Consider the following 25,868-nt stretch of genomic DNA (forward strand, 5'->3'; position numbering starts at 1 on the left):
ACGCTGAAACGGACATCCCCATTTCGGACAAATATCAATTTGTCATCCTTTTGTCCACGCAGTGACAATTGCCATAGACCTACTTGGTGCTTGGCAATATGATTCTGGGTTCAGAGTGCTCTTCTGGAATCCTCCAATTCCTTTCATTTAAGGTAAAGAATGATCCAGAGCCCCCCACGCACAGAATATTGTTACTAACACATATAAACTGATTGATTCTCTTAGTTTAAGTAGTGTGCGTGTGTTTTCCTAAGAGTCCGGGTCTGTGAATAAAAAGTGGGCATTCTTTCATTAGGTATTTCAATAATACCATCAAAAGGGGGCATTTCAGTCGGTCAACATTGTTTTTGATTTCTAATTTTGCCAGTACTCTTTTGTTTAATTCAGGCAACCACTGCTCAGCCAGTAGACCTTTTTCCCTGATGTTCGTGTGTGTGTGTGTAAACTTCTCTCCCCTGTGCCCCTGCTTTATGGACTTTCATTGCTCACTAAATTAATGTATGAACAGGAGTAGGAAAAATAACAAAACCAAAATTAGTCATGTTTCCTACTTTTTAGCAGCAGTGATATGATTTACTACAGGAGGAAATTGGAACTGTGAACTAAAATTAAACTTTTGAATTATCTGAAGATTTCACTCATCCTTGTGATTCCTAACCCCAGGGAAGAACTCTGTGAGCTGGGGAAAAGTTGCATGCAAAACATAGACCAGCTTCAAATGCTTCCTGCCAAATCTGAACAAGCATAAATTGTGTTTATTTCTCGAACATTTAGGTTGGCAATCTTAATTTTAAATATGCTGCCCATAATTTCATCACTTATGTAGTCGTTAATTAAACTGGTAATGGTATCAAAACAAAACTGAGTTTCAATTTAGTTTTACAAATATATTTTTCATCACCCAAAACTGTTTTACAGCTAAGTATAAATACAGAGCATTCTTTGAATAGATAATTATCATTCCCTAAATTAAGCGAGTGTTTGAGTATTCCTTCAGTCTTCTGATGGCACACTACTTCTGACTTTAACTGATAAGAGGCTGACTTATCTGCCCCTTGCTAAGTGACTTACCGATAACTTTCACTGCATCCATTATTCCTTCTGAAACTGTGCTCTTTTTGTTTCTCGATTTGTACTATCTTCATGACATCTCAGTTGTTAAGCAGGTGTTTAGGGTTATCACCTCTGAGAGTTTCTGTGGAAGACATTCAATACATTGGAAGTAGACAGAGAATGACTTATTCTGCTCTAATCTTTGTAACCTTATGCAAACATTTAATATCAAAATTCAACATAGATGCTTTACAATGGAAAAATTCCATATAAGTATTATGAGGGATCCATCTTTCTAGTTCTAGTTCATTGTTTTCCAAAGTTGTTCTAAGTATCCCAAGCCTGTAGGATACTTCACAAAAGAAAAATGGTTCTGAGATCAGAAAACAGTGCATTGCATTTTCATCACTGGAGATGTCCAAGGAGCGTTAGTATTGTACAGACGGAGTAGACTTGCTGTAAAGTAACCTGTATAACTTATTCAAGATTTTCCCACAGCTACTCAGAAAAACTTTTCCTCCCCGATGGAAACAGTATTCCAAGAAACACATTTCAAGAAACACTGCTTTTTTTTTTTCAATGCTTAAAGCACGTTTACCAGTATCTGTGTAATTACTATATGTTAAAAATAGAGCACAAAAAGAGCTCCCTTCCGACCAGCAAATTATGTGCTAACTTTAAAATACAATGTAGATTCCCCATTAAATGGCATATTCTTCCATTCAGAAAATGTTCTTGTTGATATCTAGCAAATAATGCCAGACGGTTAAAATTCGCGTGTTGAGAAAAAGTACAACAATGAAATGTTCCCCGGGCTTTTAGCATTTTCAATAAGTTACAAATCAAATTTATATATCCTTAAAATTACTATTAGTTTCTTGTTGAAAACACTAGTGTTCCTAGGGATGTGAGGATTAATATTTCTTCCCTCAATGAGCTGGCACCATTTTAAGTTCTATTTCTTCCTAGAGATCATCCTTCTTGCCAGAAAATTTTCAATACATACTTATAACTAAAAATGACAGTTGTTCCTTGCTCTGTTTTGACTTTTCCTTAAACTGATATTATGTTTCAGCAAAAATTTACTGTTTTCCTCTTACATAGGTGAGTTCTTACTTTACATGGGATTGACATTTTCAGAAGCCTTTGGGATATTAGAGGAAATAATAGCATGGGGTAAGCACCAGCATCCAAGCATTCCTGTCCCATTTTTGCTTTGTGAGTAAACAAGTCCACTGAGTCTCTCACCAAGTTTTCACATTGTAGGAACTGACACAATGAGAAGCAGACGGACTTAAAAATACCTGGCCCTAAGAGGCACATGAAAAGATGCTCAACATCCCTAATAATTAGAGAAATGCAAATCAAAACTACCATGAGGTATCACCTCACACCCGTCAGAAGGGCCATCATCAATAAAATCTACAAACAATAAACGCTGGAGAGGGTGTGGAGAAAAAGGAACCCTCTTGTGCTGTTGGTGGGAATGTAAATTGATACAGCCACTACGGAGAATAGTATGGAGGTTCCTTAAAAAACTAAAAATAGAATTACCATATGACCCAGCCATCCCACTACTGGGCATGTACCCACAGAAAACCATAATTCAAAAAGACACAGGCACCCCAATGTTCGTTGCAGCACTATTTACAATAGCCAGGACATGGAAGATACCTAAATGTCCTTCGACAGATGAATGGATAAAGAAGATGTGGTACATATATACAATGGAATATTACTCAGCCATAAAAAGGAATGAAATTGGGCCATTTGCAGAGAAGTGGATGGACCTAGAGACTGTCTTACAGAGTGAAGTAAGTCAGAAAGAGAAAAACAAATATTGTATATTAATGCATATATGTGGAATCTAGAAAAATGGTACACATGAACCAGTTTGCAAGGCAGAAATAGAGACACAGATGTAGAGAACAAACATATGAACACCAAGGGGGGAAAGGAGGGGTAGGATGATTTGGGAGACTGGGACTGACATATATACACTAATATGTATAAAATAGATAACTAATGAGAACCCGCTGTATAGCACAGGGAACTCCACTTCACTGTACAGTGGAAACTAAGACAGTATTGTAAAACAACTATACCACCCCCCCAAAAAATAAATAAGTAAATAAAAGTACCTGGCCCTAAATAGGGGGCTTGGGAAACAGATTAATGTCAAATGTAAGAGCTGGAAGTCACCTCAAAAATCATCCAATTCGGGAGTTTTCCTGGGCAGCTTGGAAGCAAACAAACCAGCAAACAAACAAACAATGTTTAAGGGTTCAGCACACAAAGATTTAGATTCAATCGATCCAGGGTCAAGTCTAATGTCTGGGATTTAATATTTTTAAAAATATTACTGGGCATATACCCAGAGAAAACCATAATTCAAAAAGACACATGCACCCCAATGTTCATTGCAGCACTATTTACAATAGCCAGGTCATGGAAACAACCTGAATGCCCATCAACAGAGGAATGGATAAAGTAGATGTGGTACATATTTGCAATGGAATATTACTCAGCCATTAAAAGGAACAAAATTGGGTCATTTGTAGAGATGTGGATAGACCTAGAGACTGTCACACAGAGTGAAGTAAGTCAGAAAAAGAAAAACAAATATCGTATATTAACGCATATATGTGGAATCTGAAAAAATTGGTATAGATGATCTTATTTACAAAGCAGAAATAGAACCACAGACATAGAGGACAAACATATGGATACCAAGGGGGAAAGGGGGGGTTGGGATGAATTGGGATTGACATATGTACACTATTGATACTATGTATAAAATAGATAACTAATGAGAACCTACCGTATAGCACAGGAAACTCTACTCAGTGCTCTGCAGTGACCTAAATGGGAAGGAAATCCAGAAAAGAGGGGATATATGTATACGTATAGCTGATTCATTTTGGTGTACAGCAGAAACTAACACAACATTCTAAAGCAACTATACTCCAATAAAAAATTTAAAAAAAATCTCTAGTGGGGAGGAAAGATCTCAAGTGCCAATAGGGTTGAGGACAACTAATCTTCTCACAAACTTCCTCATTTTATGAGTGAGGAAACTCTTGAGCAGTTAAGTGATTTACTTGCTTACTGTGCACAATTAATTAGTTCGTTCAAATCAGAAAACAGATCTTCTGATTCTTAACCAGTGCCCTTTCACCATGTAGACTGCCTCCCCAGGCCTCTCTCCTTGGCTGTGTGACCTGGGCAAGTCACACGACCTCTCTGTTACCTTGTCGATCGTACTTGACAAGGGTCATTTTAGGATCAAACGATCAATGGAAAACATGCCTGTGCAAGCTTAGATGGCATTGCTAATTCACTGTCAATGACCCAGATCACTTTGTTCATTTGCACTAATTAATAGGATGTTTCCCATAAGCTTTCACTTGAAAAAGTGTTTTCCTCAATTTTTATTTGAAATCTAGGACCACCTCTTGGCATGTTATTCACTCCCAGGCACAGTGTCTTTCCTGAATCCACTGAGTGGTTTTTACGCATCTGTCCCAACATCCAACCCACTGTGGGACACAAAACCTTTTTCATGGTTTTTCCAAAAGAAAACAAAAATAGGAATCCTTAAATAAGTGTGCTAGCTCCATGTCCTGGGCCACGACAGTGCTTTGAGACACTACAAAATAAGAAGCAAAAGCAAGTGAAGAGAAAGTACTTTCTCCACATCTTCCCCCAGGGACGCAGCCAGCAGACTCGTTCCCTTTGGGATGACCCAGCTATCCCCTTCGCCAGCTGCATCCCTGACCTTCTGAGCCCCACCTCACACAGCAGGTTCTCCCCGCCGCTAGCTGCTCCACCACTCCTCAGGGCCTCCATCGTCAGTGGGTCTGCCTCCCCTTGAGAGGAAGGCTGCAGAAGAGGATGGAGGAAGGCCTCCCTTGGATAGGATTGGATGCCAGGGCTGCCAGGCATCCAAGATGCCAGGGTGTTTCCGCAGAGCAGACGATCTGGGCTGCATCCATGCTGGAACTCCAAGTGGTTGTTGGAGCGCCCTTTAGAATCTTGACATCTTTGGAGGCCAGTGGGGATGAATGGGTAGTTCAGCAGTGGCTACTACTCTAAGCTCCCACCTACTACCCTGGAGAAATGCAGAAAGTACCCCTGACAAATGCCTAACTGACCTCTGGGTACACGGACCCAGAGACTGCTGTTATTTCTAGGCCATCAGGACTTGATGCTCCACTGGGAACTGCAGGGCAGCCTGCCTGCTCTTCATTACCATGAATAATCGAAAGTTGGAAGTATGTCAGAGGGCTTCTGTGGACCTTGCTTTTCACCTTCCATAAAGTGATGGCAGTTGGTAGAAAAATTATTTCATGTAAGGTCCCTAGAACGTGCCGATCTAAGCAGCTAACATCAGCCCCTCTAAATCAATCATGCCATGGTTTCAGCCTCATTACTGGAATTGGTTTTCAGGCTAAAGTCAGTAAATACCAGAAAGTAAGTTTTATTGCAAAACAGATTGCGGTTCCAGTAAAGATGCCGTGTGTGAACAGAAAAGTGCTGGTTACAGAGGTCCATCAGGCCCGATCCTAAGTAGTATATATGACAAACCGAAGGGGGAGGGTACCCACAAGCGGCAAGGACAGATGCTCCTAGCAAGGCATCACAAATCAAAATCAAACCTAAATGTTCACAAGGGGTATGCTGTGACTGGCTGGAATGAAATCAGACAGACTGGATTTTAAAAACTGCTTTAGTTGACAGTAGTCTCCAGAAAAACAAAAAACAAAGAAACAAAGAAAACGGGCTCCATATTCATTCAATGCCTGTTGGAAAGCCTTCATCTACAACTCTACGCCTTGGCTAGAGCAGGTGCCCAGTGATGTGAGCTACACAAATCCTATAGACATGAAGAGGAAAGTGCACGTTTCAAAGAGCGTTCTATCAGCCTTGTGGCTCAGTTTGTGCCTCCAAACTACGGGGGAGAAAGACCTGTGACCAGCAGGGGGAAAAGGTGGTTATTTTGCTCTGGGAAATGGAATCAAGTTTCCCAGACATCTGTCTGGTGTCTTTATGCCAAACAAATATCACTTGCTGAGAGTCACTTGCTGATATGTTCACCATTTATTCCCTATTTCTTTTCTCGGACGGGGGAAGGTAATGATCTCTTTGAACCTGATAATCTGTTAGGCCTTTTACCATCAGGCTGTAAGCCTCTTTGAGAGGGTACCATATCTCTTTCCTAGCATACGTAATAGGTGTTCAGTAAATAACTGCATATTCATGTTAGATGTATGTCTTATGCAATGGCCTTGCCGATGAGACCACTGTCAACCAATGGATCTTTTCGATTTGTGCCTTTGTATTCTGGACACTTTCCTATCTATAAGGACAGACTTCATTTCTCTCTTACTTTATCCTCCTCTTCTCCCTCCCAGCCCCTCCCCACCTCCACCCCCCACTACAGGGTGTGGGTCCAGGTCTGGCTGCTTTGAGGAGAATTATCTTCTACCTCACTGATACGATTTCAGAGCTAGTGATGGAGATGTGTGTAGCTAACTTTGACAACTTTTTCTGAACTTAAAAAATATATAATCCCTGTGCCTTCCTCCTGAATTATTTCATAAAAAAATTAAAGTTTTTTATAAATGAACCTCAGGTGTACTGAATTGGGTTGATCCAAATTCTTAGTTTGAAACACATTTGTCACTATCGGGCTCCTGCACAGTCTCATTTTAATGCCTTTGTTTATTTATCCAATAACAGAGTGAGCCCTTGTGAGCGCACAGCCCCACACAAACCCTGGAACATTGCTAATGACTTAGACCAACCCGCGTGCTCCAGTCCCTGGCTCCAATGCACAGGAGCTACTTTCCTGAAGTTTGTCATTATCTGTCATCCTCAGGCCTTTTATCATGCATAGGCCTAAAGGATATATTGTTTAAGTTTAGTTGCTTTTTGGAAAGGATATCCTGTCTTCTGATGTCCTCTAGCACTTGCTTTTGTCACTCAACGCTGCCTTCATAGGATTCACTCCTGAATCTCCTTTTACGATAAAATAGATTTATCGTTAAATGAAAAAAAATCTATTCTTCTCATTTTTATTGGAGTATAGTTGATTTACAGTGTCGTTTTAGTTTCTGCTGCACAGCAAAGTGAATCCGTTATACATATACGTATATCCACTCTTTTTTAGATTCTTTTCCCATGTAGATCATTACAAGAGTATTGAGAAGAGTTCCCTGTGCTATACAGTAGTCCTTATTAGTTATCTGTTTTATATATAATAGTGTGTATATGTAAAAAAATTCTTATATAGTCTCCCTGTGAATGGTATGACCCTGAATTTGGGTTATGTTAAGTGAAAGGACCTCTTCTGTAGAATAACATCTAGAGTAAAACATCAGATGTTGTGTCATTTATTCTCAGTAACTTCAAGTAAGGCTAATTCAAGAGTAACTGACATGTTATGTCCATCTATGTGTCATGTTGTTATTCCGTAATACTTTCTATCAAGGTTGTTACATGAGGTAAGATACAAAATACATTTTTACATCAATATATGCTAAAATTACTGTATATACGTTTTAATATGATGCTCAATATATTCGATTCAAAGAATTCCTCCCTTGAGCCTCATATCTGGTCTTTTCAGCTCATGAAAATACATCTCAGAAAGGTATTTCTTTTGGCATTTCTGGCTCATATTAATAAAATAGCAAACACTCCTCAAATTTTTCTAGATAAGTTTTCTAGGCTCCACACTATAATAACTCAGAATTAAACTCCCTGGGCTCTTTGGTGACTGCTCACAGGATCGAAGTCTTTGAACCTTGTGAGACTTGGCCATGAATAATCTAACGGATCCTTTCGCCCAGTAGTTGCCCAACTCACCATTGCGCTGCAGCGTCAAATCCAATGTGGTCACAGAGATGCACCCAGCAGGCCCGGAGGAAGCTGGCCAGCGCTTCATTTTCCAGCTGGATGATTTGAATCCTCATGCATCACATCCCTCCTGCCGGGCAATTTGCACAGCACCATGGAGCTCTGGTTATTTTTTTTAAAGCCTTTTGGATATCCTCAGGAGCTGCTGTGGAAGTTTCAGCTGCACAGGAGATGAGTCTGAAACATCAGAAATAAAAATACAGGATGAATGACTAGAAAAATCCAGACTCTAGTTCTTGACCTGGTAATAGTGTAGAGGGAATCGTGAAAGTGTTAAGTGGGGGCAGTGATTCTAATCTAAAAGGAAAGCTTTCTTCTTTATTTCCCATGGCCTTGAAGCTGTAGTTAAGGAACAACTTTGAAATGAATTGCTTTGGTTATACGATTGCATTCTTCTTATGTGCTTGGCCAAGACACCGGCTGGTCATTCAGAGTTCTAGTAGGTGCTGGAGAGGGCACAGAGGAAGGAAGGAAATTAACATTTATTACATGCCCAACACTGTGCTAGACACTTCCCCTTTACAGATGGGGTCACTGGGACTCAGACAAGTTACCTCATTGCCGTGCTTTATAATGTCAGAGCCAGGTGCAAGTGCAAAGCCCATATTCTTTCCATAACAGCACTGTCTACTCTTAAGGAATTTTAGAATCTAATTGAAGAGAAAGGGAAAAAAAGAAAGAAAGAAGCATGGTATGCTTACTGATGGCTGGGAGACAGCATCGGACCAGCATTGTTGTCAGAGTGGTGGAAGGAGAGGTAGAATTCTCAGGGAGAAATGCTGGTTTGGGTTCAAGTTCAAGCTAGTGATCATCAGGAAACATAATAGACTTGAGTAGGATGGCTTTGTAAACAATGGATTTTAGAGAAGCTGATCTGATTATGGCAGTCCAAACTTCATAGCTGTAGTCATAGGAATGGAGAGGAAGTGTCTCATAAGAGGGTTCTGTTTTTTAATCTCCACAGTTTGGCTAGAACATGTTATATGGTAAATAAAAGTTTATTAAATGCAAGACAGAGATATTGTGAAAGAGGGCATGACAGAACTCAATAAAATATGTATATATATAGTCATTCAAAAAGACTGAGAGAATCACTGTACTGTTGGAATAATTGGGAAAATCATCATACTAGCTAATATACAGTGTCAGCTATTAGCCATGTGTGATTCTGTCATTTTATTTACATTAATTAATATTCATAACAGCCCTAAGGGTAGATACTATTATCTATCTTTCACAGGTGAGGCACGGGGAAATTATTGTCTTGCTCAGACTGACACAGCAACTGAGTGATAAAGCCGGGATTAGAGCCAGGCATTCAGCCTGCAGAATCTCCATCTTTTTTTTTTTTTTTTTTTTTTTTTAAGTATTTATTTATTTATTTATGGCTGTGTTGGGTCTTCGTTTCTGTGCGAGGGCTTTCTCTAGTTGTGGCAAGCGGGGACCACTCTTCATCGCGGTGCGCGGGCCTCTCACTATTGCGGCCTCTCTCGTTGTGGAGCACAGGCTCCAGATGCGCAGGCTCAGTGATTGTGGCTCACGGGTCCAGCTGCTCCACGGCATGTGGGATCTTCCCAGACCAGGGCTCGAACCCGTGTCCCCTGCATTGGCAGGTAGACTCTCAACCACTGCGCCACCAGGGAAGCCCCAGAGTCTCCATCTTAACCTCCATGCATGAGATTTGACACAAGAAGACTAGGGCAGAGATGGTCTCTTCCCCTTTTGACAGGCTTTCAAGGTAGAAATTCAGAAGGGGGATAGATTTTACTGAAAGGAGTAAAATACACAGATGAATTGTAGCTTTACAGATATGCTGTATCTGCAATAAAAGCGAAATATTCTAGGGGCGTTGTCAAACACTGCGTAACTTCAACCGATGCCCCAGAGCTGGGCACTGGTAGCAGGCAACGCTCGGCACACCAGCTCCCCAGGAAGCATAACGTCTCTCAGTCTTCCCACTGACAAGAGCCCTTACTTAGTTATAGGCTATGGAACACTGGCCACAGTTCTATAAATTTCTTCAAATTGATTTCTAGTTTTCTGTACACGTTTTTCATGCCTGTCTTAGTCAGTCTGGGTTGCAATAAAAATTACCATAGAATGGGTGACTTAAACAACAAACATCATTTATTTCTCACAGTTCTGGAGACTAGGAAGTCCAAGATCAAGGTGCTGGCAGATTCGATGTCTGGTGAGAGCCCTCCTCCTGGTTTATTGTAACTTCACATGCAGAAGATATAACCGCTCAGTGAGACACACAGAGAGACAGACAGACAGAGAGAATTTCTCTTGTATCCCTTCTTACTCATGAATGATCGCGAGGGCTTCACCTTCATGACCTAATTAACTCCCAAAGGCCTCACCTTCAGATACAGTCACATTAGGGATTAGGGCTTCAGCATACAAATTTGGGGAGCACAAACATTCAGTCCATAGCAACCCCCAACTAAAGTTTAAGACCTTCGAAGACAGAAACTGTTCCTTTGCTCTCGTTGGTATCTTCAGTGCCTATGGCCATCCTGAGCACAGAGTGGGTACTTAATTCTTTTCTGAGCAACTGAATGCTTCTGAAGGATAACCTGAGAAAGACTATTCTCAGTTATGCAACATCGACTCCCCACATGGCAACTCTTTATCCTTTCTGTCCTCCTCCACAGTCTGCTGGTTGGAGCAGTCGCAGTTAGGGAGAGAGATACGGGAGAGAACCCAACTTCTAAAAGCTGTAGAGGAGGGGACAGGTTAGAGCCACTGTGGTGCTCCATTGAAATATCGAGCAGAGCTGCAGGGAATTGTTAATAAAAACAAATCTCTCTTACATTGTCATTACTTACATTTGTACCTTACATATTGTCTGTAGCCTCACCTCTTCTTCCCTGGTAGATATATACTGTTTCCCCAGCAGCATTCTTTTCTTTGTCAAAGTTGACTTCCCCTGTCCAGGTGGTCCAAGTGGGGCTGTCAATGACGTCTCTTCATCACAGTGAGATGCACTTGACCTATGACGGTTAATCAGACTAGCCACTCGCCCAGCACAGTAATTTAGTGGAATGAAGCAGAGCCAATTACGGTCTTCCGTGAGATTTGCTCTAAGGACACCAGGACATAGAAGGTCTCTCCCCCTTGAATCATACGTTGTGAGAATGTAGGCTTATAGATGCCCTCAGCCATCTCTCCACCATATCAAGAGACTCTACCTGTGGAATGAAGCTATCACACAGAGAAGGCAGAGTTGAGATACAGCAAGAGAGACAGATCCTGATGGCACCCGAGTTCCTGCCTCATACTGTGCTCATGGCAGCGCCCCCCCACCCCCGGACTTGCCAGTCACACGGGCCAGAACTTCCCTTTGTGCTCTTTCTGTTTGGAGCTGGAGTTCTGTTGCAACTGAAATGAAACACTTGTTGCTAGCACTGCCCTTCCCCACCTGATGATTACCAGTCTCTCCTTGTTTCTTCCGGCTCTCTGCTAGCATCTCTGTTGCAAGAGAAACTTCTCTGAGGGTAAAATTACATTTCATACCTATTTTTAGGACCCAGCAACACCTGTAATAACGATAGGCACACTGTGGTAGGTGTTGCTAACTGCAGACATTCTTCTTTATCCGGATCTAACACGTTCCATTTTGTGTCAGAGAGTGGGTTCTTGACGTGCCTCAGGGGAGGTCTGTTTCCACCCCTGGGGCTGGACACTCCGGGGACACTTCCCGTTATGAAACTCCTGACCTTTAGTTCTGACACATTTTTAAAAATTAGTTTCCTCTATTTTCTTTGCTCTCCCATTATAGAACTCGTATTTTAAATTTTTTTTATTTATTTATTTATTTATTTATTTATTTATTTATTTATTTATTTATTTATTTATGGCTGTGTTGGGTCTTCGTTTCTGTGTGAGGGCTTTCTCTAGTTGCGGCAAGCGGGGGCCACTCTTCATCGCGGTGCGCGGGCCTCTCACTATCGTGGCCTCTCCCGTTGCGGAGCACAGGCTCCAGACGCGCAGGCTCAGCAATTGTGGCTCACGGGCTTAGTCGCTCCGCGGCATGTGGGATCTTCCCAGACCAGGGCTCGAACCCGTGTCCCCTGCATTGGCAGGCAGATTCTCAATCACTGCGCCACCAGGGAAGCCCTAGAACTCGTATTTTAAAGATTTGGGGATCTCCTGCATGATCCTCTAATTCTATTGTATTTTCTTTCCTATTGCTGTCTTTTTGTTCTACTTTTTGGGGGCTGCCTGAACATTATCTCGTAAGTCTTCTTCTGAGCCTTTCATTTCTGTCGTCACAATTTTAATTTCTAAGAATTCTAGTTAGTTCTCTGAAAGTTCTTTTTATGGCATTTATTCATGCATTGCATGAATCTTATTTTTCTGAGGATACTGGTAAATTTTAGGGAAGTTTTATTTGTCTCCGAGATTCACCTTTCCTCTGAGTTTTATTAACACTTTCACATGGTTTGTTGTGGTTGCTTTTCCTTAAGTTTTGATGATCTGAGGTTATTTGCTCACATTTAAGATGGAGGCTTAGGGTGCTTGGGCAGAGCTGGTCAAGCATGAGCCTCTAAAATTCCTTAAGAGTAGAAAATGCTGTTATGGAAAGAATATAGGCTTTGCACTTGCACCTGGCTCTGACATTATAAAGCACGGCAATGAGGTAACTTGTCTGAGTCCCAGTGACCCCATCTGTAAAGGGGAAGTGTCTAGCACAGTGTTGGGCATGTAATAAATGTTAATTTCCTTCCTTCCTCTGTGCCCTCTCCAGCACCTACTAGAACTCTGAATGACCAGCCGGTGTCTTGGCCAAGCACATAAGAAGAATGCAATCGTATAACCAAAGCAATTCATTTCAAAGTTGTTCCTTAACTACAGCTTCAAGGCCATGGGAAATAAAGAAGAAAGCTTTCCTTTTAGATTAGAATCACTGCCCCCACTTAACACTTTCACGATTCCCTCTACACTATTACCAGGTCAAGAACTAGAGTCTGGATTTTTCTAGTCATTCAACCTGTATTTTTATTTCTGATGTTTCAGACTCATCTCCTGTGCAGCTGAAACTTCCACAGCAGCTCCTGAGGATATCCAAAAGGCTTTAAAAAAAATAACCAGAGCTCCATGGTGCTATGCAAATTGCCCGGCAGGAGGGATGTGATGCATGAGGATCCAAATCATCCAGCTGGAAAATGAAACGCTGGCCAGCTTCCTCCGGGCCTGCTGGGTGCATCTCTGTGACCACATTGGACTTGACGCTGCAGCACAGTGGTGAGTTGGGCAACTACTGAGCGAAAGGATCCGTTAGATTATTCATGGCCAAGTCTCACAAGATTCAAAGACAGATCCTGTGAGCAGCCCCCAAAGAGCCCAGGGAGTTTAATTCTGAGTTATTATAGTGTGGAGCCTAGAAAACTTATCTAGAATAATTTGAGAGGTGTTTGCTATTGTTGTCAGAGTGGAGGAAGAGAGGTACAATCCTTAAGGAGAAATGCTGGTTTGGGTTCAAGCTCAAGCTAGCGACCATCAGGAAACAGAATAGAGGCTCAAGTAGCACAGCTTTGTGAACAATGGATTTAAGAGAAGCTGATCTGATTATGTGTCTGTTTTTGTGCCAGTACTATATTGTTTTAATTACTGTAGCTTTTCAGTGTAGTCTGAAGTCAGGGAGCATGATACCTCAAGTTTTGTTCTTTTTTCTATAGATTGCCTTGGCTGTTCAGAGTCTTTTATGGTCCCATGTAAATTTTAGCTTTATTTGTTATAATTCCATGAAAAATGTCAAGGGTATTTTGATAGGGATTGTGTTAAATAAGTAGATTGCTTTCGGTAGTATAGACAAATTAACAATATTAATTCTTCCAATCTATGAACAAGGGATATCTTTCCATTTATTTGCACTGTCTTGAATTTCCTTTACCAATGTCTTATAGTTTTCAGAGTATAGGTCTTTCACCTTCTTGGTTAAGTGTATTCCAAGGTACTTTCTTTTTGATGCAATTGTAAATGGGATTGTTTTCTTGACTTCTCTTTCTGATAGTTCATTATTAGTGTATAGAAAAGCAACAGATTTCTGTATATTAACTTTGTATCCTGCAACTTTACTGAATTCATTTGTTGATTCTAATAGTTTTTTTTGTGTCTGTGGAGTGGTTTTTTAGGGTTTTCTATATATAGTATCTTGTCGCCTGCAAATAGTGACAGTTTTACTTCCTCCATTCCAATTTGGACAGCTTTTATTTATTTTTTACGTCTGATTGTTGTGGCTAGGACTTCCAATACTATGTTAAATAGAAGTGGCAAGAGTGGGCATGCTTGTCTTGTTCTTAATTTTAGAGGAAAAGCTTTTAGCTTTTCACCCAACTGTCCATCAACAGAGAATGAATAAAGAAGATGTGTGTATGTGTGTATATATATGTATACACACACACAGTGGAACACTACTCAGACATAAAGAAGAACGAAATTTGTGTTTTGCAACAATATGGATGGACAGGAGGGTATTATGCTAAGTAAAATAGTCAAACAGAGAAGGACAAATACTGGATTATATCACATATGTGGAATCTAAAAAATAAACTAGTGAATATAACAAAAAAGAAACAGACTCACAGATAGAGATAACAAACTAGTGGTTACCAGCGAGGAGAGGAAAGGTGGGGAGTGGCAATATAGGGGTAGAGGATTAAGGGTATAAACTATTATGTATAAAATAAATAAGCTACAAGGACATATTGTACAACACAGAGAATATAGCCAATATTTTATAATAACTATAAATGGAGTATAACCTTTAAAAATGTGAATCACTATGCAGTACACTTGTAAAATACTATACACAACTATAATTTTAAGAATCAAAAAAATTTTTAAAAAGAAAAAAATTATTTTTTATTTCTAATCATTTTTTTGAGTTCTGTCACTTCATGTCTAAATTTTTCCCATTCTGACTTATGTTGTTCATTTATCTCTTGTATTATATTCTCAAGTTTTAAAAGATTTTTGAAATAGTATAATTTTTTGCTTCTAAATGTGTATATAGTATTTAACTTACTATTGCTCATTTTAATGTAAATTTAGTTTTCCTGAATGTTTAAAAAGAAGTAAGCTTCAAGACAGAGTTAATAACTGCACAGATTCTCTTCATGTTCTTGTATAGTGTTAAAAAAAATTGGCAGATTTTTTTGTTGTTGTTGAGATTTTCTAGCTCTTTTTCCTCCCCCATTTTTATCTGGACCTTCTCTTTCCCTCATCTCTATTGTCTCGGTCCTCAATTTTTATTCATATCTTATTGTTTCACTTCTGTTATAAATGGAGTCATGACTAGTCCATGTTGAGAGCTCATGGGGGCTGGTCCGTTCCAGGCCCTCCGGTCTTTATCCGCAGGCTGTTTGCACTACTATTGGATTGGGCACAGTCTCTCTCAGTTTCTCAAATGGGCATTCTGCACTTTTAGCGAATGTCTGTTGACGGTGTGGGGACTCCCCTATTCTCAGGTCTGAGAGACATCTGCTGTTTCCCTCTGCTTCTCCCGACATGGAAGCCAAAAACATCTAGGTCTTGTGGCTCTTGGTAATCTGTTCCCAGATTATCCCAGATGGGGATACTTTGTCACCTTTTTGGGTTGTTCATGGGTTTTTTATCTTGCTATCTAGTAATTTCTTTTTTACGTGGCATCTGGGAAGATCCAAAAATCATGTTGCCACCTCTGCCCCAATGGGTCTCAGATTTCCTTCAAATAAATTAATAGTTTTTGAATGTTTACATGTCCTAAGCACTGTTCTTACTGGATTGCTATGGATTAACTAATTTAATCCTCACACTAATTTTATGAAGTAGAATTTATTATTCTCTTCATGTTATGGATGGTAAAACAGAGGCATAAGGTGGTTAAATAGCTTGCTCATGGTCACACAGAGGTAAGTGGGTACCAGCCCAGACGTAAGTGGGTGTCATCTACTAGTCTATTCTATTCTGTCTTCCAGCGTTTAATATCAGAAGGAAATAGCTTCCAAAATGGTTTAGAGGGCAAATTTTATTTTTCAAGTACCGTCATTTGGGTAGAATACACATTTGAAAATTAATATGGGATTTATAAAGCAGAGTTAAATGCAATCCTTGGTCATTTTTCACATCATATGAGTCAAGCTAGAACACCCTCTTTGTCACACAGCTTTCTCTCCACATAGTTTTTTCTCCACTTACACCAGTGATAGAAAATGGCATCAAAAGTAGGTAGGGAGTCATGGAAACCTTAATTCAGTCACTTGATCCTGAGCACCAACATGTTTTCTGCCAGGTTTTCTGGAGTGTGAAAAGGTGAGCTGTACAAGCAGCAGGAAAATCAGTGTTCTCACCTCACCAGAAACTCTGGGCAGCTCCTGCATGGTTGAAGGTCGCCACAATTTCAGGAGAATAACTTCTTTCTTGACTCATGCAAATGGGTCTTGACTTTCAATAACCAGGGGTTAATTCAGACAGACATCAGAAAGCAATTCAGGCCCCCATCGAGAGACAGAGCCACGAAAAACTTCACAACTAGCAGCTTCTGCAGAACTAAGCTGTTGCTGCTATTGCCCTTGTCTGTTGAGTTTTTCTGGTATGTTTTCCACTTTTTTATTTGCTCATCTCCCCAGGCAGCCTACAGAGCAGGTAAGAGAGTTTTAAACATACATTTTCTGAAATAAACATTTTTAGAAGAAAGAATACATGACTTTTCTACGTCTTAAAGACTTTGCAGAACCTGTAGACTTTGAGGGTGCAGAGGAACAGCAAGGTAGAAACGATTAGGAGAGAATGGGTAGACTCTCCTCCACACACGGCTCCTCTGGGACCCCTCAGCATACAACTACTGCCATAGTGGAAGTGTGCAAGGTAGAGTATAGAGCTCCTGAAAGGGGTCATGAAGAGGAGTGGGTTCTGAGCGATGGCATCAGGAAAGGAAAGAAGAGGTAGTGCTGTGAGTGAAATACCACCCAGGTGCATCTGTGGAAAATGCATACGTTTCATTCATAGATTGTGTCTTCCAGTGACCGGCCACTTTATGAGTTGTGTTTCTCTTTTTGTGTGTGTATTTTTGATACCTTGATGTTTGGAAGGGATGGAGAATACATTGCCAGACAGGAGATGATACTATTAGATAAACAAGATTACATCTAGTTAGAGGGTGGAGCAAAACAACTTTGTATTTTTCCTCTTAAATTGCCCATCACTCCAAAGTGATGTCATTTCAGCTCAGTGTCAAGGATTTTCTCCTTCTCTGTCTCCTTCCCTCTTGTTCATCTCCCCTGATAGTCCAGACCACCTGTTCACTGGTTCTAGGTATCCTTACGGTGAGAATCTTTGCCATAAGCAGTTTCACCACACAACCAATTGGCCATAAGGCAATTTTGCTGTAAAAGAGAAGATAACTGGTTTGACAGTTTGGTTTGACAGTCTGGTTGCAACTGATTGACAGTTTGGTTTCATGTCTTCATAAATACAGTACTCCCATTTTTTATATTGTATACATTTTAGGCCTCATAATGGTCAAGACAGTGACGAGGAGACATGACAGTCTTCCAATAGTGGATAACAACTACTTATATCGACTTAATAAAAACACAGTGATAAGAAAACGTACTGGAATTGTGAAATACTAGTGTAAAGCCAGCCTGCATACTCCATTAGACTAGAAGAAAATAACATATCAGTTTGCAAATCCTTCAGTGAGCAAATCCCTCTCACCCATTAAAACCAAAAGTTTACAGAACTATAAAAACTATATAAGAGGCAGCTAGTAATTCACAACAGTCTTCAAGAGCATTAATTACTGATTCTTTGGCTGATTTCGACACAGCAGCTTGCCCTCCAATGCCACCTTTACCCAATTTATCACACAATATTAGAAGTTGGGGGCAAAAGAAGAATCAAGCTCCTCCTATAATCCAAAAAAGAAATGGTTACTGATTCCTGATAAGTACAAGTTTCTTGAAAATGGTGAAAATTTTTTGCTATTTGACAGTGGAGACCATCGTGTAGACAGAATTTTGGTATTTGGCACAGAATCTGGCTTAGACGATTTGGTGAAATATAGGGACAGGGCATGTGATGGAGCGTTTAAATGTAGTCCAGATACGTACTACCAATTATACACGTTACATACAGATAAAAAACAGCAGCGTCCCTCCTCTGCTCATTTTACTTCAGGGAAATCTAAAGAGACTTAAAGCAGATTTTTTAATATTGTAAAGAACTTACATCTATCGTTAGATCCTGAATCCTTAATGATCAACTTTGAGAGAGGAAGTATCATTGCTTTCCTAAGATATACTTGAATACAACTATAATCATGAATCTACATATATTTTAAGTGTATTCAAATATTTTTTGTATTTTCATTTTTCACAATAAGATCTTTTGAAATTTTCATTATCAATTTTTCATGTTTTGTTACGTCCTTTTTAATGTCTCTCTTCTATTTTATTTTCATTATTTTATATATTTTAAAAAATTTATTTATTTGGCTGCGTTGGGTCTTCGTTGCCATGTGTGGGCTTTCTCTAGTTGTGGCGAGCAGGGGCTACTCTTCTTGTGGTGCGTGGGCTTCTCATTGCGGTGGCTTCTCTTGTTGCGGAGCACGGGCTCTAGGCACGCGGGCTCAGTAGTTGTGGCTCCCGGGCTCTAGAGTGCAGGCTCAGTAGTTGTGGCGCACGGGCTTAGTTGCTCTGCGGCATGTGGGATCTTCCCGGACCCGGGCTCAAATCCATGTCCCCTGCATTGGCAGGTGATTCTTAACCGCTGCGCCACCAGGAAGTCCTTCATTATTTTATCTTTTACAGCAAAATTGTCTTATGGCCAATTAGTTGTGCAGGAAAAAAGCTTGCAGCAAAGATGTTCATAGCGAAAATACCAGACACGCTTTTCATCTCTCCACCTCAGGGTATTGGATTTCAGTTATGTTACTCCGTCTTCACTTCCCACCTCCTTCTCAAAGAGCTGGGAAGGCTGAGGGCAGGTTCTTCAGGTACTTTGCAGTAAAATATTTATAGGTAGACACACCAGTATTTCTTACAATATGACTACTTCTTTCAGCATAATGCCAGGACATCATTATTACACGGTCCCTTTTCTCGGTTGTGTCAAATATCTACCTCTATTGCTCTAGTTTGGCACGGGCAGTGCTCAGGGAGAGAGGTGAGCCCCCTCCTGCCATCGCCCCCAAGAAGAGGGTGCAGGAGTGGGAGGAAGGCCCCTCCTATCTTGCGTACCCTTTGAAGCCTTGCACAAGCATGTCATTAAAGCTCACCAAACAGGGAATACTTCTCACGAATGCTAGAAAATGCAGGTTGCAAAGATTTTCCTGGTTGCTAATGCTGAGAAAACACAGAACATGCTAGTTATGCAAAACAGACCATCTAGTCAAGATGGCAGAAAAACTGAATTGGGGCAGTTTCAGCCTTTTCTGCTCGTAGCTTTTCCTACCTTTCACTGTGGACCATTTTTGTAAATCCCAGTGCAGTACCAGGTGTTCAGTCTATGTTAACTTCCTTATCTGTGGAAGGTAACCTTTGTAAATTTGAAGGCTGCCTATAATTAAAGGTAGTCATACCAAGTATGAAATATATAATAGACACAAGTGGTAACAGAACAAACACCCTTAAAAAGGTTAGTTCCTAAATATCCTATGTTTTTCCTAAGATATCTAATTAATTATGCTATCTATTTTTTCTTCAGGAGACGACTTCAGAAATAAATGTGTCTCTAAAGCAACCACTTGTATGTGAAGCTGGAAATACTAACCGAATCATCCTCTCTCTCCCCTTTCTCCCGAGTCCCAGGAGGCTGAGGCAATATCAGTAATGGAGACACTCAGATATAGGCAAGATACACATTTAACAAGTCCCATGAAGGAAAGCTTGTTTGCTGTGTCACTATGCTCTCCAAAGTCAGCTGGGATGATGGCAAAGGGCAACTGTCTTACGATCTTTTATGTTAGTGCAGAGAAGTGTCCTTGGTGGTCAGAATTACCCACTTTATACCAGGCAGTGTTCAAAACATTTCTAAATATCATAATTCACCATTATAGAGACCGTGTTATTAGAGAAAATAAAATTATTAAGCTAGAGTAAGAGGTCAGGCTGTCCAGTATTAACATGTCATAACAACACAGAAGATGTTGCAGTAACCTGACCTTCCTGTTACAAATGAAAATCAAGTATAAGCTTTTTCTGTTACATTAACAATCATGTAATCCTCTAAAGGTGGCTTTTACAACATGAAGGATTCAACATTTTCTAGTACATATTAGGAACATTCTTAAATTGAATCTTTCCTTTCTTGAGTAGAATGACATCTAGTCTTTCTAAAAGGTGCTCCCTTGGGGGTTTAATGACCATGATGAACATCTCTAGTTGAGATTAGAGAAATCTAATCTAATAATTTCCAGTTGTTATAGAGAAATCATTCCATTTGCTAAGCATTTCTTGACCACCTACTATGCACTGAACACAGTGAGACAAAATGAATAAAAGATCCAGAATCTACCTCTCAGAAGAAGATAATTTTTCTGGGAAAACAACAAAGGTTTAAAAACTAGAAAGTAAGACAAGGTAGAATATGGAGTAGAAATAACAAATGTTACAGGAGAGATTGCAATGAAAGGAAAAGGGATGTTAGGGGAGGTCTGGAGCTTGGCAAGAGGGTAGGGAAACCAACCTGAGCAAAATGCCAGTGTGCAAAAGAGCATGGCGGGTATAGAACATAGTGAAGAGCCTTGGGAAATAAAGTTATTACCATGAGGAGGGGTTAGATGATAAGAAAGTTTCAATCCCAGAAAAAGGAACTTTTCAACTGAGCTCATAGACAATAGAGTTATGGCAGTGAAAATGAATCATGCAAACAAATGGCAGTGGCACACAGAATAAACTCAAAGATTAAGCATATGCAAACCTGAAAATTTAGGGTAGAGCTTTTGCAGTAATAGATTCATTAAAGGATTGGAGTGGATGGTGGAGTCCATGGGACTAGACAGGAAAAACAAAACTGAGAACGTGAGGGAAGGACTGATTTATGATAGGGTTCAAAGGAAAATAAAGTGCTGCAGATCAGGCCCTAGGACAGTGTCTGACAGATAATGGTTTTTCAGTGGATGGTGTTTGAATGGATGGCCAATATGTAAAGCTCAGATTGTGAGCCTGGGTGACTGAGACATTGATAGACAGTAAATGACAGACAGTAGTGTCACCCACAAAGTGGCTTAGCTGTCTCGGAGATGACCCAAAATTGAAATTATGGTCTCTCAAGGTCAGTTCATTTAATTCAGTAAAACCAGTTTTTAAAAAATCATACGCGTTAGTATAGTGGTACATAGGAGAGACAGCTAGCTTTTAAATATTTCCCTTCTTGGGCTTCCCTGGTGGCGCAGTGGTTGAGAATCTGCCTGCCAATGCAGGGGACACGGGTTCGAGCCCTGGTCTGGGAAGATCCCACATGCCGCGGAGCAACTAGGCCCGTGAGCCACAACTACTGAGCCTGCGCGTCTGGAGCCTGTGCTCTGCAACAAGAGAGGCCGCGATAGTGAGAGGCCCGGGCACCGCGATGAAGAGTGGCCCCCGCTTGCCGCAACTAGAGAAAGCCCTCACACAGAAACAAAGACCCAACACAGCCAAAACTAAATTAATTAATTAATGAATTAATTTTAAAAAAAAAGTAAAATGTTTCATCAATGCAGTAATTCAGATGTTTCCTCTAAAGCCACCAAGAAACTTATTTAAAAAAAAAAAAATTTCCCTTCTTGCCTAGTTGGCTTTGATGTTGTAGCAACCTAGGTTCATGAACTTGGAAAGATGGAGCCATATTAGGGGTTGTGAGACATACTAACCTTTCCTCCGTATTCTTCTTTTACAGAAAAGATACTTGATTGAGCTATGTTTTCAGTGAGTCAATATTTTCCATGGGCTCATTTGCAAATGCCAAAAATAAAGAGAGCTTTTCACTGAACAGCATGCGGTTTTGCCTGAACATAATAAGCTGCTTCCATCAGGGGAGTTCTGCTCACCTTCATAGCGTTCAGGAGAGCTGTCACTCCTTCTCTTTTCCTGCTCCTGGTTTTAAATCATTTCTTTACTGTTACTGCTTTGGCTCAAAGCTCCCATAATAGCTTCTTTCTTAAGCACAGGGACATGGAAATCAGAGCAATGGTCACAGCAGAACAGCATGGCTGGTGTGAAGGACGGGAAAGGCCAGGCAGTGATGAGAAACAGGCCGACACACAGTGTTACGTTAGCGTGGAAGTCTCAGGCCACAGCCTCGTTCTTGAAACTCTACGCTTTGTTTTATTTTCAAGTCTATAAACTTGCAATATTTCTTTGGAAGGGAGTATTTTCATAGGAAAGCCAAAACAAGTAATATTTAATCCAAGACTAGAAGAGATCACTAATAATTTAATACTTCTTGCAGAGTTCCAGGTTGGTGGTGTCATTTACATGTTTATTTCTGGATCCATTGTTATTATGTAGTTACCGTATCTTTACTTCTAATTAAAAACCTCAGCAGGGGAGGATTTGAAAGCTATGAAGGTGCTGCCACCTTGAGGATTCTTCCTTGCCGTTTGGAGATTTATCGTACCAAGCAAGAGTGGCCTGGCAGTGGTATCTTTTATTCCATAAAGAAACTGAAGTAAACTACAGTTCTCCCATTTGGGATATTGCAGAACATGGAGACACACATCTTGATGGCTAATGGCACTTTACACTCTTAAGCCATACATTTCAGAATCAGGTGACACAAGCACTGATCTGAGGTGGTCTTTCACATTTTCCTCACTGGTGAGTGCTTGGACTCACATGAACTTTATCATGCAGTTCCCTCTTCTTTCCTCACCTTCACCTCCCATAAGCAATATAAAATCATTGGAGAAAGAAGATAGGACTCTATTTCATTGAAATTGACATGAAACTAATAAATAACTAAAAGTACAGATATAATCACAGAAAGAGAATGACAAAACTTAACCTTTCCAACTCTTCCGAATGCTATCAATTCTTTCAGCATCAAAGCTGTAACTAGGACAACAGTGGTCTAAAAATCCCCTGCTCAGAAAACAGAGGAGTTAAGGATGCATGGGATCTCACTCTTAGATTTATGAAAAGGGGCAGGATGGTTGCCAAATTCATTATCATCTACAAATGAAAAGACGATGAGATGTATTACTAAAGGTACTCTTTATTGACTAGTCCCCATTTGGTGAGCTTTAGTTCTATGTACATTAGATTGATGTATTTTAAAAATATAAACTTATACAGTAGACTGTTCATTTGGAGGATTTTTTTGTATTTCTTGGTTTTCAGAAGCCCTTCTCATTAACCCTTTAGTATGTTCCCCGTGAATTCACTAAGCGTAGTGTTTACCAAGATGCCTGCTTCCGGCATGCTGAGAAAAGGAAGACTTGAACTTCTATTGAACCTGAGGCCTCAGCACAACTATGGGGCAGAAATGGTTCCCTTTCCCCCATTAAAAAGCTTTCATTTGCAAGCCACAGATGAAATTTCATCTGCTTTGCATCAGTGTAGTTTATAACTTGAGAGAACTTGGCACCACGACCCTAAACCCCATTATTGGTGTTTCCCCTTTTGAGGGAAAATAATACACTTATGGCTCGGTTTTTGTTTATTTTGTTTTTGTTTAAAGAATAAAACACAGTGGCGCCCTCACATTTTTCACCCCTCATTCAAAAGTTTTATTCTGGGCTGCTCTGAACAGAGCATCTCCCGGAATGACAGCCATATGTGGTTTTTTGGTCTCCATGTGTATTGCCAAGCAACCTGGAACTCTGTTGGCACTTACAAACACCCTCTTGGATTGCTGAATCCACTTCCATCGGAAACATTGTTTTATACAGAAGAAAATAAAATGGCATATTTTTAGTTTTCCCTTAGAAAATGTAATCATGGGACAAATATGCGTTCTCTTTCTGCATATTCTTATACTACAAAGGTACTACCCAGTGGGTACTTATAAGACCCATAAAATGTAGTTTAGGTGGAGGAGCCCCAGATTATCTTGATTGGACATGAGAGCCACGTGGAGGAGTCTATGGTGCCCAACATCTAATTCAATAAGAAGCTTTTTGAGGACGGGAGCTGGACCCTCCCATTTAGAGAGTGGGTACTTATTGATCGAGGACATAGAAGAATGAGAGGGGAAAAAAAGGAGAAGAGAAAGAGAGGTACTTGCTGGAGAGTGGTTAAGCACTACTAGTAATGACCAGTGGCATTGCTCAGAGAGTTCTAGGCACTGGGGAGGAGCCAGGCAGTGGATGCCCATCTTCATCCCTTCCACAGAGTGGTATTTCCCAGAATCAACCACTTCCATTTCTATATGTGTGCAACGCAAAAATAGTGATGAAACGAATGCAAAATCCACTGGAATAAGCCCCCATTTCATTCTGGCAGGGATTTCTTTACCTCCTCTTTTGCCTAGGTTTCTTCTTCCTGAACCAAGCCCTTGTAACTTAGCTACTCTTAGCTATTAGCAGTTGTAACTTAGCTTAGCTATCATTATCAGTATAAATGTCTGATTCAACATGTATTTTGCCAGTATGGAGAAATAGTTTGGCCATAAAGTAATTGGCTGAATTGAATAGATTTTACCATACGAGAGAGAGGTCAAATCTTTGCAAAAAGCATAGTATCGACATTTTTCTTTCAAATGAAATTTTAAAAGCAAAATGTTCAACTTACTCTGCAAAGCTAAAAATAAAAGAAGGGGAAAATGCAGTTGTTGAGCTTCTTGACAGGTTAAGTCACAAGACATAACAGATACTGTGATTCACATTCCAAATCATGTTATCATGTCCCAAAAGTAGAAACACTTTAAAACATATCTTAAGATTTAACTCAATGATAAAATTAATTAATTACATGTTATTTGTCCTCTCTTCTTCATTTGAAAACAGAAATAAAATATGACTTACAAGGTAAGTATGATACAGATAGAATAATAAGAATTTCAAGATAAGCAGCTAACTTCATCATATGAATTTCTATCACCAACCGTAGATAATAATATAGCATAATGGTAACTGTAAACCAGGTACTGGGTTAGAAGCTTTGGAGCCTTCATCCCATTTAGTCTTCCCAGCCCTATAAGGAAGTTGCTCTTATTATTCCATTTTGCTCTGACACTTAACGAGATGGGACAACTTGCCCAGAGTGATACAGTAGGAAATGGCAGATCAGAATTCAAACACCTGGAGTCCAACACCAGAAAGCACCCTGTGGGCAACCACAGAGGGAAGAGCATCCTGTTAGCATCGGTTGTTTATTCTAGTTCCATTTCAAGATTCTTATTTCTGGTGACGATTAACCTTGGCTCATATTGTCCTTTGAGTGGTGGCTTCTGGTGTCTACAGCACCGAAATTCATTTCAGGGAAGTTCTAAAAGAATCTGCTCAGTTTTATTTTTGTGTTTTTCTAAGCTATAGTGGATGAGGAAACAGTCATCTAAAGTCACAATCTCTAAAAAGTCAAAAGACTTTGATTTTAGATAAACCAAGTTGGCAGCCTAATTTTTAGGTATAAAAAAGAAAGATGGGGCTTCCCTGGTGGCGCAGTGGTTAGGAATCCGCCTGCCAATGCAGGGGACACGGGTTCGTGCCCCGGTCCAGGAAGATCTCCCACATGCCGCGGAGCAACTGGGCCTGTAAGCCACGATTACTGAGCCTGCGCGTCTGGAGCCTGTGCTCCGCAACAAGAGAGGCCGCGATAGTGAGAGGCCCGCGCACCGCGATGAAGAGTGGCCCCCGCTTGCCGCAACTAGAGAAAGCCCTCGCCCAGAAACGAAGACCCAACACAGCCAAAAATAAATAAATTAATTAATTAATTTTTAAAAAAAAGAAAGATGGAGAGAAAGACCTGGCAGTTGAACGATGCATT

The 25,868-nt window shown here is 40.4% G+C and overlaps 2 long non-coding RNA genes across 3 annotated transcripts in view; one reads left to right on the plus strand and one right to left on the minus strand.

Annotated features, from left to right (window-relative positions):
• The window catches only part of LOC309667247, a 219,332-nt gene that overhangs the window by 61,302 nt on the left and 132,162 nt on the right, over positions 1–25,868 (plus strand). The window lies entirely within an intron of this gene.
• LOC309667184 overlaps positions 430–25,868 on the minus strand; it is a 383,463-nt gene continuing 358,024 nt past the window's right edge. For both annotated transcript variants that reach the window (XR_014267596.1, XR_014267597.1), the window contains one exon: positions 430–8,151. This is a non-coding gene — a long non-coding RNA (uncharacterized lncRNA). The remainder of the gene's footprint in view (positions 8,152–25,868) is intronic.

This window comes from Balaenoptera physalus, assembly GCF_965194825.1.
Source record: "Balaenoptera physalus genome assembly, chromosome: 9".
NCBI lineage: Eukaryota > Metazoa > Chordata > Mammalia > Artiodactyla > Balaenopteridae > Balaenoptera > Balaenoptera physalus.